Source organism: Anomaloglossus baeobatrachus, unplaced genomic scaffold (genome assembly GCF_048569485.1).
Source record: "Anomaloglossus baeobatrachus isolate aAnoBae1 unplaced genomic scaffold, aAnoBae1.hap1 Scaffold_81, whole genome shotgun sequence".
In the NCBI taxonomy this organism is placed as follows: Eukaryota; Metazoa; Chordata; class Amphibia; order Anura; family Aromobatidae; genus Anomaloglossus; species Anomaloglossus baeobatrachus.
In genome coordinates this window covers 691,027-711,830 of record NW_027445195.1, presented here as the reverse complement: position 1 = coordinate 711,830, position 20,804 = coordinate 691,027, and the positions used below count along the sequence as shown (strand labels likewise).

The 20,804-nt window shown below is 43.4% G+C and overlaps 2 pseudogenes; one reads left to right on the top strand and one right to left on the bottom strand.

Moving 5' to 3' along the window:
* Window positions 1-6,160: 6,160 nt before the first annotated feature.
* Window positions 6,161-6,367, bottom strand: LOC142288266 (U2 spliceosomal RNA; annotated as a pseudogene).
* Window positions 6,368-17,956: 11,589 nt separating this feature from the next.
* Window positions 17,957-18,163, top strand: LOC142288274 (U2 spliceosomal RNA; annotated as a pseudogene).
* Window positions 18,164-20,804: the final 2,641 nt, after the last annotated feature.

Below are 20,804 nucleotides of genomic sequence, written 5' to 3'. Positions count from 1 at the left end.
CATTTTGCGCATACATGAAATGAACACATTTTTCTCCAAAACTATAACACATGCAAGCTTGTCCTGTTTGGTGGAGATGATATTTAATAAAATAAGTAGAAATCCACTAAAAGTTTTGTTTGGTTATCTTGCAATCCCGAGATAATCGTCTCCATGCTCCAAATCCATTTTAAAGCCATTTTTAAGGCATTTCGCGCATACATGAAATGAACACATTTTTCTCCAAAACTATAACAGATGCAAGCTTGTCCTGTTTGGTGGAGATGATATTTAATAAAATAAGTAGAAATCCACTAAAAGTTTTGTTTGGTTATCTTGCAATCCCGAGATAATCGTCTCCATGCTCCAAATCCATTTTAAAGCCATTTTTAAGGCATTTTGCGCATACATGAAATGAACACATTTTTCTCCAAAACTATAACAGATGCAAGCTTGTCCTGTTTGGTGGAGATGATATTTAATAAAATAAGTAGAAATCCACTAAACGTTTTGTTTGGTTATCTTGCAATCCCGAGATAATCGTCTCCATGCTCCAAATCCATTTTAAAGCCATTTTTAAGGCATTTCGCGCATACATGAAATGAACACATTTTTCTCCAAAACTATAACAGATGCAAGCTTGTCCTGTTTGGTGGAGATGATATTTAATAAAATAAGTAGAAATCCACTAAAAGTTTTGTTTGGTTATATTGCAATCCCGAGATAATCGTCTCCATGCTCCAAATCCATTTTAAAGCCATTTTTAAGGCATTTCGCGCATACATGAAATGAACACATTTTTCTCCAAAACTATAACAGATGCAAGCTTGTCCTGTTTGGTGGAGATGATATTTAATAAAATAAGTAGAAATCCACTAAAAGTTTTGTTTGGTTATCTTGCAATCCCGAGATAATCGTCTCCATGCTCCAAATCCATTTTAAAGCCATTTTTAAGGCATTTCGCGCATACATGAAATGAACACATTTTTCTCCAAAACTATAACAGATGCAAGCTTGTCCTGTTTGGTGGAGATGATATTTAATAAAATAAGTAGAAATCCACTAAAAGTTTTGTTTGGTTATCTTGCAATCCCGAGATAATCGTCTCCATGCTCCAAATCCATTTTAAAGCCATTTTTAAGGCATTTCGCGCATACATGAAATGAACACATTTTTCTCCAAAACTATAACAGATGCAAGCTTGTCCTGTTTGGTGGAGATGATATTTAATAAAATAAGTAGAAATCCACTAAAAGTTTTGTTTGGTTATCTTGCAATCCCGAGATAATCGTCTCCATGCTCCAAATCCATTTTAAAGCCATTTTTAAGGCATTTCGCGCATACATGAAATGAACACATTTTTCTCCAAAACTATAACAGATGCAAGCTTGTCCTGTTTGGTGGAGATGATATTTAATAAAATAAGTAGAAATCCACTAAAAGTTTTGTTTGGTTATCTTGCAATCCCGAGATAATCGTCTCCATGCTCCAAATCCATTTTAAAGCCATTTTTAAGGCATTTCGCGCATACATGAAATGAACACATTTTTCTCCAAAACTATAACAGATGCAAGCTTGTCCTGTTTGGTGGAGATGATATTTAATAAAATAAGTAGAAATCCACTAAAAGTTTTGTTTGGTTATCTTGCAATCCCGAGATAATCGTCTCCATGCTCCAAATCCATTTTAAAGCCATTTTTAAGGCATTTCGCGCATACATGAAATGAACACATTTTTCTCCAAAACTATAACAGATGCAAGCTTGTCCTGTTTGGTGGAGATGATATTTAATAAAATAAGTAGAAATCCACTAAAAGTTTTGTTTGGTTATCTTGCAATCCCGAGATAATCGTCTCCATGCTCCAAATCCATTTTAAAGCCATTTCAAAGGCATTTTGCGCATACATGAAATGAACACATTTTTCTCCAAAACTATAACACATGCAAGCTTGTCCTGTTTGGTGGAGATGATATTTAATAAAATAAGTAGAAATCCACTAAAAGTTTTGTTTGGTTATCTTGCAATCCCGAGATAATCGTCTCCATGCTCCAAATCCATTTTAAAGCCATTTTTAAGGCATTTCGCGCATACATGAAATGAACACATTTTTCTCCAAAACTATAACAGATGCAAGCTTGTCCTGTTTGGTGGAGATGATATTTAATAAAATAAGTAGAAATCCACTAAAAGTTTTGTTTGGTTATCTTGCAATCCCGAGATAATCGTCTCCATGCTCCAAATCCATTTTAAAGCCATTTTTAAGGCATTTTGCGCATACATGAAATGAACACATTTTTCTCCAAAACTATAACAGATGCAAGCTTGTCCTGTTTGGTGGAGATGATATTTAATAAAATAAGTAGAAATCCACTAAACGTTTTGTTTGGTTATCTTGCAATCCCGAGATAATCGTCTCCATGCTCCAAATCCATTTTAAAGCCATTTTTAAGGCATTTCGCGCATACATGAAATGAACACATTTTTCTCCAAAACTATAACAGATGCAAGCTTGTCCTGTTTGGTGGAGATGATATTTAATAAAATAAGTAGAAATCCACTAAAAGTTTTGTTTGGTTATATTGCAATCCCGAGATAATCGTCTCCATGCTCCAAATCCATTTTAAAGCCATTTTTAAGGCATTTCGCGCATACATGAAATGAACACATTTTTCTCCAAAACTATAACAGATGCAAGCTTGTCCTGTTTGGTGGAGATGATATTTAATAAAATAAGTAGAAATCCACTAAAAGTTTTGTTTGGTTATCTTGCAATCCGGAGATAATCGTCTCCATGCTCCAAATCCATTTTAAAGCCATTTTTAAGGCATTTCGCGCATACATGAAATGAACACATTTTTCTCCAAAACTATAACAGATGCAAGCTTGTCCTGTTTGGTGGAGATGATATTTAATAAAATAAGTAGAAATCCACTAAAAGTTTTGTTTGGTTATCTTGCAATCCCGAGATAATCGTCTCCATGCTCCAAATCCATTTTAAAGCCATTTTTAAGGCATTTCGCGCATACATGAAATGAACACATTTTTCTCCAAAACTATAACAGATGCAAGCTTGTCCTGTTTGGTGGAGATGATATTTAATAAAATAAGTAGAAATCCACTAAAAGTTTTGTTTGGTTATCTTGCAATCCCGAGATAATCGTCTCCATGCTCCAAATCCATTTTAAAGCCATTTTTAAGGCATTTCGCGCATACATGAAATGAACACATTTTTCTCCAAAACTATAACAGATGCAAGCTTGTCCTGTTTGGTGGAGATGATATTTAATAAAATAAGTAGAAATCCACTAAAAGTTTTGTTTGGTTATCTTGCAATCCCGAGATAATCGTCTCCATGCTCCAAATCCATTTTAAAGCCATTTTTAAGGCATTTCGCGCATACATGAAATGAACACATTTTTCTCCAAAACTATAACAGATGCAAGCTTGTCCTGTTTGGTGGAGATAATATTTAATAAAATAAGTAGAAATCTACTAAAAGTTTCGTTTTTTTATATTGCCATCCTGAGATAATCGTCTCCATGCTCCAAATCCATTTTAAAGCCATTTCAAAGGCATTTTGCGCATACATGAAATGAACACATTTTTCTCCAAAACTATAACACATGCAAGCTTGTCCTATTTGGTGGAGATGATATTTAATAAAATAAGTAGAAATCCACTAAAAGTTTTGTTTGGTTATCTTGCAATCCCGAGATAATCGTCTCCATGCTCCAAATCCATTTTAAAGCCATTTTTACGGCATTTCGCGCATACATGAAATGAACACATTTTTCTCCAAAACTATAACAGATGCAAGCTTGTCCTGTTTGGTGGAGATGATATTTAATAAAATAAGTAGAAATCCACTAAAAGTTTTGTTTGGTTATCTTGCAATCCCGAGATAATCGTCTCCATGCTCCAAATCCATTTTAAAGCCATTTTTAAGGCATTTCGCGCATACATGAAATGAACATATTTTTCTCCAAAACTATAACAGATGCAGTCTCCGAAGAGTGCTCAAATGACATGGCAACAGCATGGGGAAGACCCCTTGAAGCATTTATCACTCAAAAGTCACAGCTGTGAATAATTTTGTCCGCGTTTTACGCCATTTTTACGGACTCACCAGAAAACCTTCCAAAATGACACCAAAATGATTTTTCATAGCGGAAATGTTAAGGGCACATACCCAATAGTGAGATAGAGCTAATGTATGTTACTTTTTGAGATCAATACATGAAAGATTTTACGTAAAACATTGTGTGGCACTCCGATGTCCCTGAGAAGAGACGTACATAAAGGCTGTTTGGGTGGGAGAAGAGCGGAAGCTGTACCGTTGTAAAATGTTTATGATGCTTTTACATGTTTTACCGTTTTATTCTTTTTCAGTTGTGAAAATAAAACCGGTGATGGACGGGCAGCCCGCGGACGGTCTGCATTTTACTATAGGGGAATGTGGCGCCCTGGACAAGCCAGGTCGTCATAGGTACTACACCAACACACTCTACACTCCGGCTAGGCACACCGAAGGTAAACACAAATCCTAGTTGCCTTCCTCCAGGGGCTGATGTCCACACCAGGGGGTGGGCCAGGCGGTTGATCCCACCCACCGAGGAGTTCACAGTCCTGGAGGCGGGAAAAGGAGTCAGATTAGAGATCAGTTTTGGAGTTAGAGAAGTGAAGAGGAGAGGAGACTGACCGTGTCCGGGTGTGTGGCCCGGGCACTCAGCAAGGTTGGCAGACGGTGGTGACCTTCTGCAGGAGAGGCTGATTGGAGTGAACCGTACGGACCGGGGATGGGCGGTGGCCCGCCGGTACCAGATCGGGGAGTGAAGAGAAGCCAGCACCATCCGGCAGGGCCTACGGACCCCGACCAGGCTAGGAGTCGCCGTAAAACCGGTCAAATCCGTTAGCGACAGGAACCTCCAGGGTTTCCCAGCAGTCAAGACCCGATTGAAGGCAACAGCTCACACCGTAGAGGGAAGCACAGTCACCGCCAAGGCTACAGTTCCCAGGGCCAGAGCCTGCGGGCAAAAGGGGCTCCCTCAGAATCCATCCAAGCTGGGGAGCGGGTTACCGGTGGGAAGCCCGCTAGATTTTGGGGGAATAAAAGGGGTCCAACACCACATCCCCACAGGTGCACACCCACCCATCAAAGAGAGCTATAAGCCAATACCACCTTCACATTGCCAGTGTACCAAGGACATGTTGAGCAACATGAAGGCGGCTGGGGTTATCCGTGACAGTTGTAGCCTTTGGGCAGCTCTGTTGATCCTATTAAAAAAGAAGGACGGCACCACTCCCCGTATTGAGGAATCGCTAGCTGCATTGAGAACTGCAAATTATTTTTCTACCCTTGATCTCACTAGTCACTATTGGCAAGTGTCCGTTGCTGAGGCAGACCGGGAGAAGACCGCCTTCGCCACCCCTATGGGTCTCTGCGAGTTCAAAAGCATGCCCTTCGAGCTGTGCAATGCGCCAGGAACCTTCCAGAGGCTGATGGAATGCTGCTTGGGACAAGATTTTAGGGTGTATAAAAAGGGAGATTAGATCCCGTGATCCCAACGTATTGTTACACCTCTATAAATCACTTGTAAGGCTACATCTGGAATATGGGAACCAGTTTTGGGCTCCACATTTTAAAAAGGACATTCAGAAGTTAGAGTCAGTTCAAAGGTGGGCAACTAGACTACTACAAGGAATGGAAGGCCTCCCATATGATGACAAGTTGAAAAAGTTATTAAGTGATTATTGGCTGCAATGGGGCTTTCTGGCTGGTGCCAGCCTCTCTTCTTAGCACACAGGAACCACAATCCCTACACCATGCTTCAATGGATTCTCTCATCCCAGCCCAGTAAAACTACATATTTTACACAGTCATAAGCAGCCAAAAGGGATCTATTCTATTCAATTGCAAATGATCTAGATAAGACTGAGAATAAGATACTGCACGGGACATAGCAGAGTTGGTCAAGTTGAGTGGAGATGAGTTTGCTATTTGGCACAGCTTTTTGCATCAATAAAGCAAGTAAAAGGTGTGAAAGATAAAAAAAGGGTGAAAGTGTGAAAAGTGAATTGGCCAAATTGAGGTGCATATAAAGTTTTTGCTTTCTTTCAATTCACTAATGGGGCTCATTTGAATCAGGTGAATTGAGCTCTGCTTTTGGAAACTGGGTTAAGAAGGGGTGCACCGGTCCTGGAGGTACTGCAATACCAGGTCAATGCGTGGAGTGGACAGAGCAAGATTTTTTCCATCTCCTTGTTCTAAAAATCCATTTAATATATGGTCCCCAGAGAGGGGACGTATCAGATATTAAACTGATAAGAACAGATTTAATTTTTTTTTTTTTCTGTTTATCAGTAGGACTTCAAAATAACAAAGGTGATCGCCTCCCGTTGCCTGGGAACCGTCCAGGCACGAGAGGGCTATGTGTCACCAGAAGGCGCACACACTTCCTCAAGGCCGGCAGACGTGCAATCCCAGGCACCTTCCAGTACCGACCAAGGTAGCGTCCTCCGAAACTACACTTGATCTTAGCCAAAAGGCCGAGAAGCTATAACCCGAATTGGTTACGGCCTTGAGTGGCACCCTGGCCTATACCGGACACATCTTAGGGAGAGGGAGACAAACCCACGCCTACAGAAGACATTTTGTCACCCAAGCCAACCCTTGAAAAGGCTGTTTTGCAGAGCAAAAACAAGAAGAATGGTGCTTTTTGCAGCCGCCGCCCACTGCAATGAATCTGAATAACTCCTCCTTTTGGACACAAGCACCTCCCCTCCCCCTTGCAGTCTTTCCAATTCATGATACAAAAAGACGGACGGACAGGACAGGACAGGACAGGCTGCCTGACTTTCCGTCACTGCCACCCTTTGCCATCCTTGCCCGTAGAAAGCCCTTTCATCATCCCCAAACCCTAATCTTTTCCCTTCCCTTCCCAGATGCGTCTCACTCCCTTTTATTAGGAAGTGAGCGCAGCCTTTTCTCCGTTCTGCACATGCGCGACGTTAAACACAAATGCGCAGGCGTGCGTTCCATTACCCTCACTGCATTCCACTCCCATACAGGAAGTGGGCGCAGCTATTACTACGGTCGCACATAAAAGAACCCACGGCCACCACTGCACATAGCTGACTCCACCACAGGACACCCACTTCTACACCAACGCAGGTAAGACAGGATCGGCACCTCTATGCTCCCGTTACAATCAGGCTCAGTCACCATGTGATAACGCTCTCAACTCTTTAGTTGCAGGCTCCCCTTGCTTCACCTCCACTGGCTGTGCTGCCATTTCCTCTCCCACCTGGAAGGTATACTTTATTCCACTATTTTCCTGTTTCTCTATTCCCCCTTTTCCCATAACCTACTTTTATCTGCATTTGTGGCGTATCTATATGCTATTTACATCATAGTTTTATTCATTAATATGGAAGGGAAGAGTGCCCATGAGAGTGTTGAACTGCGGAGAGCAAGAGATTAAGCTGCTCCGATTTGCCACCATTGATAAGCTGTTCTCAGTAGATACACATGCTATCCAAACAGCAGCATCCACCATTGCTTCAGCCCACCCATTCAGTGACAGCTCACCAAGTCAGCCAGAGGAGTGGTGTAAGGAATTACACGTAGGCACTGACTCCACACCTTCACATCACAAGAAGGGGGTCTACAGGCTAGTGCAAGAATACGAGCAAGTCTTCAGCAAACATCCGCTAGACTTTTGAAGAATAAAAGGGGTCAAACACTACATCCCCACAAGTGCACACCCACCCATCAAAGAGAGATATAAGCCAAAACTACCTGCACATTACCAGTGTACCAAGGACATGTTGAGCAACATGAAGGAGGCTGGGGTTATCCGTGACAGTTGTAGCCTCTGGGCAGCTCCGTTGGTCCTGTTAAAGAAGAAGGACAGCACCACTCCCCTGTATTGAGGAATAGCTAGCTGCATTGAGAACTGCAAATTATTTTTCTACCCTTGATCTCACTAGTCGCTATTGGCAAGTGTCCGTTGCTGAGGCAGACCGGGAGAAGACCGCCTTTGCCACCCCGATGGGTCTCTGCGAGTTCAAAAGCATGCCCTTCGAGCTGTGCAATTTGCCAGGAACCTTCCAGAGGCTGATGGAATGCTGCTTGGGACACCGAAACTTTGAAACGGTACTGCTATACCTTTATGATGTTATTGTTTATTCTAAAGCAAACAAGATTTTAGGGTGTATAAAAAGGGAGATTAGATCCGGTGATCCCAACGTATTGTTACCCCTCTATAAATCACTTGTAAGGCCACATCTGGAATATGGGGTAAAGTCCTGAGCAGGTTGATAACCATTGGTTTGAGCATGGTAGGGTGTAGTGCGCATCTTCCTGCATCGGTAAAAGCTGCAGAAGTCCTTGAAGATTTCCGCTTCAAAGGCTGTGCCTTGATCTGTGAGGACTCTCTCTGAGTAGCCATGAGGTCTGCATAAGTGTGCTTGGAAGACCTTCGCTGCAGTATGGGCCATTAGATCTTTGACTTGTACCACAACCATAAATCTCGAGTAGTTGTCTACCATCGTAAGTGCATACGTGAGCTCGCCTCGATATTCTGCAACAAAACTCCCTTTTTCGATTTCAGTTTCAGCAAACACTCCTCTTCCTGTAGAAAATATTTATCATTACCTAAGACAGTCATTCTAATGCATGACAATATTAAGGCAATTTAGTTAAAACTTGTTTTAACTCACCTTTAAGAGGATTGATGTATTTCATGGTCAATCCAGGTTTGTCAGTGATGGCACTGACATAATGTATGGCGTCTTTTTCGGGCGTTATCCTTTGCCTTTTCATTGTGAAAATCCAGTTGCCTATATCAAAGCAAATTCTACTACTTGTAAAGTATGCAGAAAATGAAATGTAGAACATATAACATCAACTGCTTAGGAACGCATCATAGGTTAGTACTTAAAAGGATATTGTCATGTTCTAGTCATAATGCAAGCTGGACATTTTTCATGTTACCCTGTAATCGCCGGCCTGTTCTAATGCTCACAAGCCAAGATATAGGCTCAGCTGCTAAGGCTTCCCTCTGCCTTCTGAATGAAACTTGAATATGTCTGGGTCACTGTGTATATAGCAGGTGCTCAGAAAAAATAAGAGTCAATTCAATAGAAATAGCTCTGGCATACTATAGTGATCAATAACGTAAGAAAAGAACTCTTGGAATGCTGAAAATTCTTTATTTGTGCAAAAGGATAATTCATCCAACGTTTCGACCTTGTTTTTAGGTCTTTATCAAGGATAAAGTTATCTGTTATCTAAGATCATAAAGGGTTACAAAACCATATAAACACGTAATTAGTACATAGTACAACATAACAGTACAATATATTGCTACTTGAGAGTACAATGGGTCAAATGACCATGATGCACATACAAAAAATTTTTCCAAAGCCATAGTGAAAACATTTGTACTGAGGAAAGAAAATTTCCACATGACCTATCTGGAGAAACATTCTGGATCAAACAACCAAAAATAGTCAAGCAGGTAAATACACACCTATATGGATAACAGGATGATATGTGTTCAATTGTATAACGTCATTGCCATTAAGGTACAAATGGAAAACTTGCAATCCTATATAGTGAAGGAAATGAACACATATCATATCAAAGAACACAGGAACATGGGTGTGAGAAAAACCTCAATGTTTATACTTTGTTCTTTATAATGGTGTGAACATGTATATGTCTCAGTACCTTATGCACTTGAGAATTCTAGTGAGTAGATCATGAAAGCCTATTTCAGAACTGGAATCGGTAAATAATTGTAGGTGGAATCTAAATGAAAAGATGGTACAAGTGTTATCATGACACGTGGGCTATAACACAATGGACCGTGTGACAAAGAAGAAAGGAGAGAAAGAAGAGGAAGAAAATGCAACTACCTGTAACATTACGTGATAGTCACTGGTAAGTATCACTTGACAATTCAAGTGAAAAAGGATTCCTTTATTAAAGGGTTCTCAGTCGCCTCAGGATCATGAAATACTAGGGTAAATGATATGAGAATGGGTAAGAAGCACCACTAAAGGAAATATGAGATGCAGGACATATATCTATAAACCCCTGAACTACATGATAGAAATAAAAAGAAGAAAAAAGAAAAAAAAAGAAGAAAGAAGAAGAACACATAGAATGCGGAAAGAGAATGGGTACAACTACCTGAGTTACTGCAGGGAGGCCCCTGGTTGGTATTGTGAGGGTTAGTGGAATTCCTTCACTGAAGGGTTCTCAGTTGCCTCAGGTTCGTGAAAAATGCTATAGACAAATAATGCCCGGAGAAAAGGGGTTCATATACAGCGAATAATGGTAATACAAGGTACATGTGTCACATGTAATAGTATATATATATATATTGTACTAAGCTCTACACCAGAAATAGAAAGTAGTCCCTCTGCCTTCTGTCTAGGTGCCCTGAGTTATGTCCTGTAAACTGTCACAGGGACCCAGACACACATGTGTAGTAGGGGAATATCCCTGCTGAGATGCCAGTGCTAGAGCACTCGTTTGCTGTGGAGTTGAACGCTATGTGAGCAGTTCTTACCTTCAATGAGCAGAAGTCTCTTTTTTCAGATTTCAATATCTCTGTGGGTATCTGGCAGAAATATGGAATACTCTTTACTGCTAAGACCCTGTACACCACTCCCACTAAAGGGGGCTTTACACGCTGCGACATCGCTAATGCGGAGTCGTTGGGGTCACGGAATTTGTGACGCACATCCGGCCGCATTAGCGATGTTGCTGCGTGTGACACCGATGAGCGATTTTGCATCGCTGCAAAAACGTGCAAAATCGCTCATCGGTGACATGGGTCTCCATTCTCGATTATCGTTACTGCAGCAGTAACGATGTAGTTCGTCGCTCCTGCGGCAGCACACATCGCTCCGTGTGACACCGCAGAAACGAGGAACCTCTCCTTACCTGCCTCCCAGCCGCTATGAGGAAGGAAGGAGGTGGGCGGGATGTTCCGGCCACTCATCTCCGCCCCTCCGCTGCTATTGGGCGGTCGCTCAGTGACGTCGCTGTGACGCCGCACGGACCGCCCCCTTAGAAAGGAGGCGGTTCGCCGGTCACAGCGACGTCGCCGGGCAGGTAAGTATGTGTGACGGGTCTGGTCGGTGTTGGGCAGCATGGGCAGCGATTTGCCCGTGTCGCGCAACAGATGGGGGCGGGTATCCACACTAGCGATATCGGGACCGATATCGCAGTGTGTAAAGTAGCCTTTAATAAACTGTGTAAAGGATTTTAAGTAAAAATCCACAATAAACCAGCGCTAGATGGGTTTTTATAATTTTATTAATAGACCACAAATAAAAAATTTTTTGCTATCCTTGTTTCAAGACAGAGTATTTGATAATATACAATACACTGATTATTACTAAAACCAAGGACCACATAAAACAAGGACCACATAAAATAAAAAATGAAAGTAATGAGAATAAAATTCTTTTGTATAACCAATTAACTTCGAGGTGATACAATATTCACATTGATTTAGTTTTACCAGTCTAATGTAATGCCCCAGCCGGTGGCATATATTTTGTTTGGTTAATAATTTAGACTTATACAATGAAAGATGTACTATACCACCCCTGGCTAACTTACAAGTTTTAAGTTGTACAATATAAGTTTGCGACGTTATATTCATATATAGGAAGGCAAACAATATTGGCAATTTAGTGGCACCCACCATACGTAATCTTACAGCACCTAATAAGGGAGGATTATTTGGCCTGAAAGGTTTTTTTCCATGCAAAAGCTGTATAGTATGTAAGAATACAAAAAATATTTCACGGAAATCCTTCTTACAGGGGCAGTCAGAAGTCATGATTAGAGAATTTATTACATGTCAATCAAAGGGAGTAGTATATTGCATTCAATGTCCCTGTCAGAAAAAATACATTGGGAGAACTATTAGACCCCTATGGAAAAGGGTGGGTGAGCACATTAGAAGTGTTAAAAATAAATGTACTAAGCACCCCCTATCCAGACATTATGTGTTAAAACATGGAGGGTCCTTTAAAGGATCCCAAGTATGGGGCGTACAAAAAATAACTAAGGATTGGAGAGGTGGCGATTTCATTAAAAAAATGTCACGAGCAGAAAGCCAATGGATTTTTGAATTGAACACCTTGAAACCATATGGACTCAATAATGATATAGAACTGTTTGCTTTTAATTAATTTATATTTTTATAGGTAGAGGAGTAATAGGTACTGATAATAATACGGAGAGAAGGAAAAAAAAAAAAAAAAAGCGATTGTCATGGAGATATATGTGTATATATGCATAATATATATTAAAATTGGTGCTTCACTTGCCCAAGGTTGATGTAGATATAAGGGGCTTTTCATATTATAGCAAATTTATATTACACCTTTATGATGTCCTTTTGTTAAATTTATTGTTGAAAAAAAGCATATGCATATATACACATTGTCTTCCCAGTATATGATGATACAAGCAAGGCTATATATAGGTCTTTTTAGAAAAACCTTTAGAAAAACCTTTGCACATAATTATATTATATGGCTATTATGAACGGTCTTTCACAAATTGATATATGTAGTGGTCATTGAATGTTGGTTGAATTTAAACATTGTTTAATTTTATGCAAATTATAACCAATTAAATATATGCATAAATAGTGCTCTAGGCAACAGCTGAGTTATCCTTGAGGAAGGGGGCCGTTACACGCCCCCGAAACGCGCGTCGGATCAGGACTCTGTTTTTGCCTACCTCACCTGTGCGGTGATAACCTGCCAAGTAATCTCTCCCTCGTGTGGAATCAACCGGCTTCCACTGGACACGGTACGGATTGCCTGCTGGAGAGGTTGAGAGGTTACCGCTGACATTTCCTTTGTCTGCAACCAGGATACATTGGTACCTCCAGCGGTTCTGCATTGCTCGTTTGGAAGCGGATCGGAGCCTTGTGTGGTGCTAACCTGCCAAGCAACTTCCTCCTGTGTGGAATCAGTCAGCTGACACTGGATACGGTCTGGACTGCCCGCTGGAGAGGCTGAGTAGTTACCGCTGATCTTATTGTTGTCCGCAGCCAACATCTTGGTGCTTTCAGTGGCTTCGTACTGCTTGATTTCGAAAGTACATTTGGGAGAATACGGGACCGGCTGGTTTGTGGCCTTGTGAAGTGTAGGCTCTGTAAAGAGGGATGTCGGTAACCATACATCTCCCCCAGAGCCAGCACTAGTCGCGGCCACTGGCCTCAAAACGTCCGCTCTGGAAGTCTAACAGGTCAATCCTGTACATAGCGGTTCCAGCCTAATCAACGGAGAAATCCGGGGTGTTTTTTGCGGTCAAGTTGTTGTGAGGTTTATTCCCCCAGGCCCTGGGGGCGAATATAACGTCGCAAACTTATATTGTACAACTTAAAACTTGTAAGTTAGCCAGGGGTGGTATAGTACATCTTTCATTGTATAAGTCTAAATTATTAACCAAACAAAATATATGCCACCGGCCGGGGCATTACATTAGACTGGTAAAACTAAATCAATGTGAATATTGTATCACCTCGAAGTTAATTGGTTATACAAAAGAATTTTATTCTCATTACTTTCATTTTTTATTTTATGTGGTCCTTGTTTTATGTGGTCCTTGGTTTTAGTAATAATCAGTGTATTGTATATTATCAAATACTCTGTCTTGAAACAAGGATAGCAAAAAAATTTTTATTTGTGGTCTATTAATAAAATTATAAAAACCCATCTAGCGCTGGTTTATTGTGGATTTTTACTTAAAATCCTTTACACAGTTTATTAAAGGCTACTTTACACACTGCGATATCGGTCCCGATATCGCTAGTGTGGATACCCGCCCCCATCTGTTGCGCGACACGGGCAAATCGCTGCCCATGCTGCACAACACCGACCAGACCCGTCACACATACTTACCTGCCCGGCGACGTCGCTGTGACCGGCGAACCGCCTCCTTTCTAAGGGGGCGGTCCGTGCGGCGTCACAGCGACGTCACTGAGCGACCGCCCAATAGCAGCGGAGGGGCGGAGATGAGTGGCCGGAACATCCCGCCCACCTCCTTCCTTCCTCATAGCGGCTGGGAGGCAGGTAAGGAGAGGTTCCTCGTTTCTGCGGTGTCACACGGAGCGATGTGTGCTGCCGCAGGAGCGACGAACTACATCGTTACTGCTGCAGTAACGATAATCGAGAATGGAGACCCATGTCACCGATGAGCGATTTTGCACGTTTTTGCAGCGATGCAAAATCGCTCATCGGTGTCACACGCAGCAACATCGCTAATGCGGCCGGATGTGCGTCACAAATTCCGTGACCCCAACGACTCCGCATTAGCGATGTCGCAGCGTGTAAAGCCCCCTTTAGTGGGAGTGGTGTACAGGGTCTTAGCAGTAAAGAGTATTCCATATTTCTGCCAGATACCCACAGAGATATTGAAATCTGAAAAAAGAGACTTCTGCTCATTGAAGGTAAGAACTGCTCACATAGCGTTCAACTCCACAGCAAACGAGTGCTCTAGCACTGGCATCTCAGCAGGGATATTCCCCTACTACACATGTGTGTCTGGGTCCCTGTGACAGTTTACAGGACATAACTCAGGGCACCTAGACAGAAGGCAGAGGGACTACTTTCTATTTCTGGTGTAGAGCTTAGTACAATATATATATATATACTATTACATGTGACACATGTACCTTGTATTACCATTATTCGCTGTATATGAACCCCTTTTCTCCGGGCATTATTTGTCTATAGCATTTTTCACGAACCTGAGGCAACTGAGAACCCTTCAGTGAAGGAATTCCACTAACCCTCACAATACCAACCAGGGGCCTCCCTGCAGTAACTCAGGTAGTTGTACCCATTCTCTTTCCGCATTCTATGTGTTCTTCTTCTTTCTTCTTTTTTTTCTTTTTTCTTCTTTTTATTTCTATCATGTAGTTCAGGGGTTTATAGATATATGTCCTGCATCTCATATTTCCTTTAGTGGTGCTTCTTACCCATTCTCATATCATTTACCCTAGTATTTCATGATCCTGAGGCGACTGAGAACCCTTTAATAAAGGAATCCTTTTTCACTTGAATTGTCAAGTGATACTTACCAGTGACTATCACGTAATGTTACAGGTAGTTGCATTTTCTTCCTCTTCTTTCTCTCCTTTCTTCTTTGTCACACGGTCCATTGTGTTATAGCCCACGTGTCATGATAACACTTGTACCATCTTTTCATTTAGATTCCACCTACACAGTGACCCAGACATATTCAAGTTTCATTCAGAAGGCAGAGGGAAGCCTTAGCAGCTGAGCCTATATCTTGGCTTGTGAGCATTAGAACAGGCCGGCGATTACAGGGTAACATGAAAAATGTCCAGCTTGCATTATGACTAGAACATGACAATATCCTTTTAAGTACTAACCTATGATGTGTTCCTAAGCAGTTGATGTTATATGTTCTACATTTCATTTTCTGCATACTTTACAAGTAGTAGAATTTGCTTTGATATAGGCAACTGGATTTTCACAATGAAAAGGCAAAGGATAACGCCCGAAAAAGACGCCATACATTATGTCAGTGCCATCACTGACAAACCTGGATTGACCATGAAATACATCAATCCCCTTAAAGGTGAGTTAAAACAAGTTTTAACTAAATTGCCTTAATATTGTCATGCATTAGAATGACTGTCTTAGGTAATGATAAATATTTTCTACAGGAAGAGGAGTGTTTGCTGAAACTGAAATCGAAAAAGGGAGTTTTGTTGCAGAATATCGAGGCGAGCTCACGTATGCACTTACGATGGTAGACAACTACTCGAGATTTATGGTTGTGGTACAAGTCAAAGATCTAATGGCCCATACTGCAGCGAAGGTCTTCCAAGCACACTTATGCAGACCTCATGGCTACTCAGAGAGAGTCCTCACAGATCAAGGCACAGCCTTTGAAGCGGAAATCTTCAAGGACTTCTGCAGCTTTTACCGATGCAGGAAGATGCGCACTACACCCTACCATGCTCAAACCAATGGTTATCAACCTGCTCAGGACTTTACCCCATATTCCAGATGTGGCCTTACAAGTGATTTATAGAGGGGTAACAATACGTTGGGATCACCGGATCTAATCTCCCTTTTTATACACCCTAAAATCTTGTTTGCTTTAGAATAAACAATAACATCATAAAGGTATAGCAGTACCGTTTCAAAGTTTCGGTGTCCCAAGCAGCATTCCATCAGCCTCTGGAAGGTTCCTGGCAAATTGCACAGCTCGAAGGGCATGCTTTTGAACTCGCAGAGACCCATCGGGGTGGCAAAGGCGGTCTTCTCCCGGTCTGCCTCAGCAACGGACACTTGCCAATAGCGACTAGTGAGATCAAGGGTAGAAAAATAATTTGCAGTTCTCAATGCAGCTAGCTATTCCTCAATACAGGGGAGTGGTGCTGTCCTTCTTCTTTAACAGGACCAACGGAGCTGCCCAGAGGCTACAACTGTCACGGATAACCCCAGCCTCCTTCATGTTGCTCAACATGTCCTTGGTACACTGGTAATGTGCAGGTAGTTTTGGCTTATATCTCTCTTAGATGGGTGGGTGTGCACTTGTGGGGATGTAGTGTTTGACCCCTTTTATTCTTCAAAAGTCTAGCGGATGCTTGCTGAAGACTTGCTCGTATTCTTGCACTAGCCTGTAGACCCCCTTCTTGTGATGTGAAGGTGTGGAGTCAGTGCCTACATGTAATTCCTTACACCACTCCTCTGGCTGACTTGGTGAGCTGTCACTGAATGAGTGGGCTGAAGCAATGGTGGATGCTGCTGTTTGGATAGCATGTGTATCTACTGAGAACAGCTTATCAATGGTGGCAAATCGGAGCAGCTTAATCTCTTGCTCTCCGCAGTTCAACACTCTCATGGGCACTCTTCCCTTCCATATTAATGAATAAAACTATGATGTAAATAGCATATAGATACCCCACAAATGCAGATAAAAGTAGGTTATGGGAAACGGGGGAAGAGAGAAACAGGAAAATAGTGGAATAAAGTATACCTTCCAGGTGGGAGAGGAAATGGCAGCACAGCCAGTGGAGGTGAAGCAAGGGGAGCCTGCAACTAAAGAGTTGAGAGCGTTATCACATGGTGACTGAGCCTGATTGTAACGGGAGCATAGAGGTGCCGATCCTGTCTTACCTGCGTTGGTGTAGAAGTGGGTGTCCTGTGGTGGAGTCAGCTATGTGCAGTGGTGGCCGTGGGTTCTTTTATGTGCGACCGTAGTAATAGCTGCGCCCACTTCCTGTATGGGAGTGGAATGCAGTGAGGGTAATGGAACGCACGCCTGCGCATTTGTGTTTAACGTCGCGCATGTGCAGAACGGAGAAAAGGCTGCGCTCACTTCCTAATGAAAGGGAGTGAGACGCATCTGGGAAGGGAAGGGAAAAGATTAGGGTTTGGGGATGATGAAAGGGCTTTCTACGGGCAAGGATGGCAAAGGGTGGCAGTGACGGAAAGTCAGGCAGCCTGTCCTGTCCTGTCCTGTCCGTCCGTCTTTTTGTATCATGAATTGGAAAGACTGCAAGGGGGAGGGGAGGTGCTTGTGTCCAAAAGGAGGAGTTATTCAGATTCATTGCAGTGGGTGCAAAAAGCACCATTCTTCTTGTTTTTGCTCTGCAAAACAGCCTTTTCAAGGGTTGGCTTGGGTGACAAAATGTCTTCTGTAGGCGTGGGTTTGTCTCCCTCTCCCTAAGATGTGTCCGGTATAGGCCAGGGTGCCACTCAAGGCCGTAACCAATTCGGGTTATAGCTTCTCGGCCTTTTGGCTAAGATCAAGTGTAGTTTCGGAGGACGCTACCTTGGTCGGTACTGGAAGGTGCCTGGGATTGCACGTCTGCCGGCCTTGAGGAAGTGTGTGCGCCTTCTGGTGACACATAGCCCTCTTGTGCCTGGACGGTTCCCAGGCAACGGGAGGCGATCACCTTTGTTATTTTGAAGTCCTACTGATAAACAGAAAAAAAAAAAAATTAAATCTGTTCTTATCAGTTTAATATCTGATACGTCCCCTCTCTGGGGACCATATATTAAATGGATTTTTAGAACAAGGAGATGGAAAAAATCTTGCTCTGTCCACTGCACGCATTGACCTGGTATTGCAGTACCTCCAGGACCGGTGCACCCCTTCTTAACCCAGTTTCCAAAAGCAGAACTCAATTCACCTGATTCAAATGAGCCCCATTAGTGAATTGAAAGAAAGCAAAAACTTTATATGCACCTCAATTTGGCCAATTCACTTTTCACACTTTCACCCTTTTTTTTATCTTTCACACCTTTTACTTGCTTTATTGATGCAAAAAGCTGTGCCAAATAGCAAACTCATCTCCACTCAACTTGACCAACTCTGCTATGTCCCGTGCAGTATCTTATTCTCAGTCTTATCTAGATCATTTGCAATTGAATAGAATAGATCCCTTTTGGCTGCTTATGACTGTGTAAAATATGTAGTTTTACTGGGCTGGGATGAGAGAATCCATTGAAGCATGGTGTAGGGATTGTGGTTCCTGTGTGCTAAGAAGAGAGGCTGGCACCAGCCAGAAAGCCCCATTGCAGCCAATAATCACTTAATAACTTTTTCAACTTGTCATCATATGGGAGGCCTTCCATTCCTTGTAGTAGTCTAGTTGCCCACCTTTGAACTGACTCTAACTTCTGAATGTCCTTATTAAAATGTGGAGCCCAAAACTGGTTCCCATATTCCAGATGTAGCCTTACAAGTGATTTATAGAGGTGTAACAATACGTTGGGATCACGGGATCTAATCTCCCTTTTTATACACCCTAAAATCTTGTCCCAAGCAGCATTCCATCAGCCTCTGGAAGGTTCCTGGCGCATTGCACAGCTCGAAGGGCATGCTTTTGAACTCGCAGAGACCCATAGGGGTGGCGAAGGCGGTCTTCTCCCGGTCTGCCTCAGCAACGGACACTTGCCAATAGTGACTAGTGAGATCAAGGGTAGAAAAATAATTTGCAGTTCTCAATGCAGCTAGCGATTCCTCAATACGGGGAGTGGTGCCGTCCTTCTTTTTTAACAGGATCAACAGAGCTGCCCAAAGGCTACAACTGTCACGGATAACCCCAGCCGCCTTCATGTTGCTCAACATGTCCTTGGTACACTGGCAATGTGAAGGTGGTATTGGCTTATAGCTCTCTTTGATGGGTGGGTGTGCACCTGTGGGGATGTGGTGTTGGACCCCTTTTATTCCCCCAAAATCTAGCGGGCTTCCCACCGGTAACCCGCTCCCCAGCTTGGATGGATGCTGAGGGAGCCCCTTTTGCCCGCAGGCTCTGGCCCTGGGAACTGTAGCCTTGGCGGTGACTGTGCTTCCCTCTACGGTGTGAGCTGTTGCCTTCAATCGGGTCTTGACTGCTGGGAAACCCTGGAGGTTCCTGTCGCTAACGGATTTGACCGGTTTTACGGCGACTCCTAGCCTGGTCGGGGTCCGTAGGCCCTGCCGGATGGTGCTGGCTTCTCTTCACTCCCCGATCTGGTACCGGCGGGCCACCGCCCATCCCCGGTCCGTACGGTTCACTCCAATCAGCCTCTCCTGCAGAAGGTCACCACCGTCTGCCAACCTTGCTGAGTGCCCGGGCCACACACCCGGACACGGTCAGTCTCCTCTCCTCTTCACTTCTCTAACTCCAAAACTGATCTCTAATCTGACTCCTTTTCCCGCCTCCAGGACTGTGAACTCCTCGGTGGGTGGGATCAACCGCCTGGCCCACCCCCTGGTGTGGACATCAGCCCCTGGAGGAAGGCAACTAGGATTTGTGTTTAGCTTCGGTGTGCCTAGCCGGAGTGTAGAGTGTGTTGGTGTAGTACCTGTGACGACCTGGCTTGTCCAGGGCGCCACATTCCCCTATAGTAAAATGCAGACCGTCCGCGGGCTGCCCGTCCATCACCGGTTTTATTTTCACAACTGAAAAAGAATAAAACGGTAAAACATGTAAAAGCATCATAAACATTTTACAACGGTACAGCTTCCGCTCTTCTCCCACCCAAACAACCTGGCCCTGATGCTGCCCCTAAGAAGCGGGCAGCACCCCTTGACCCCAGTCCAGCACCAAGTTGCCCGAGCGGGTTCTGTCTCTTTCAGGGGGCCCACGTCCAAGGGGACCCCTGAACCCCCGGAGGATCGCCACCGGTTACGGTAGTGGCGGGCCTAGGCCATCCCTTTCCTCCAGGCCCATCCTCCCAAATCAGCCTCTCCGGAGGCGGTAACGGTGTCAAGCCAACAAACATTTTTATTTACATTGCACTAAGTTTGTGGTTGCCCTGCAAGTTCTCGGGCTTGTCCGTAAGCAGTTCCTTACGCAATGGTTGCACAGTCCCTACGGGGACAACAGTTGCCGGCAACGGCCGGTTTAATCACGGTTCAATCAGGTAAACTTCTTTGGTTGATCATCTTTACTTATCATTTAAAACTTTCAAACTGGTACACTCAACACATAAAGCCCCCCCCTTTTAAAGAGTAGTTTCCCTGTACCTAAGTGGGGGTCTACCTAGGTTGGGGCGAGTGGACCTTCGGGGTCCGGTGTCAGTGGTGACAGGCAGTGGGGCAGAGGGAACAGTCAGTTCCTCCTCCCTGCTATCATGTGGGGCAGGCGGAGGCGTAGGGGAGCTGGGTACAGGTACATCCCTGGGCACTGGCTCGCGGTTAACCGTTTCCATCATTTCTTCATCCACGGGTTGTGGGAACAGTATCACTGGAAGGATCACCGCACCGTTCTGTGTAGGCCAGTCTGCTGGAAAATCACCCATCATGGTG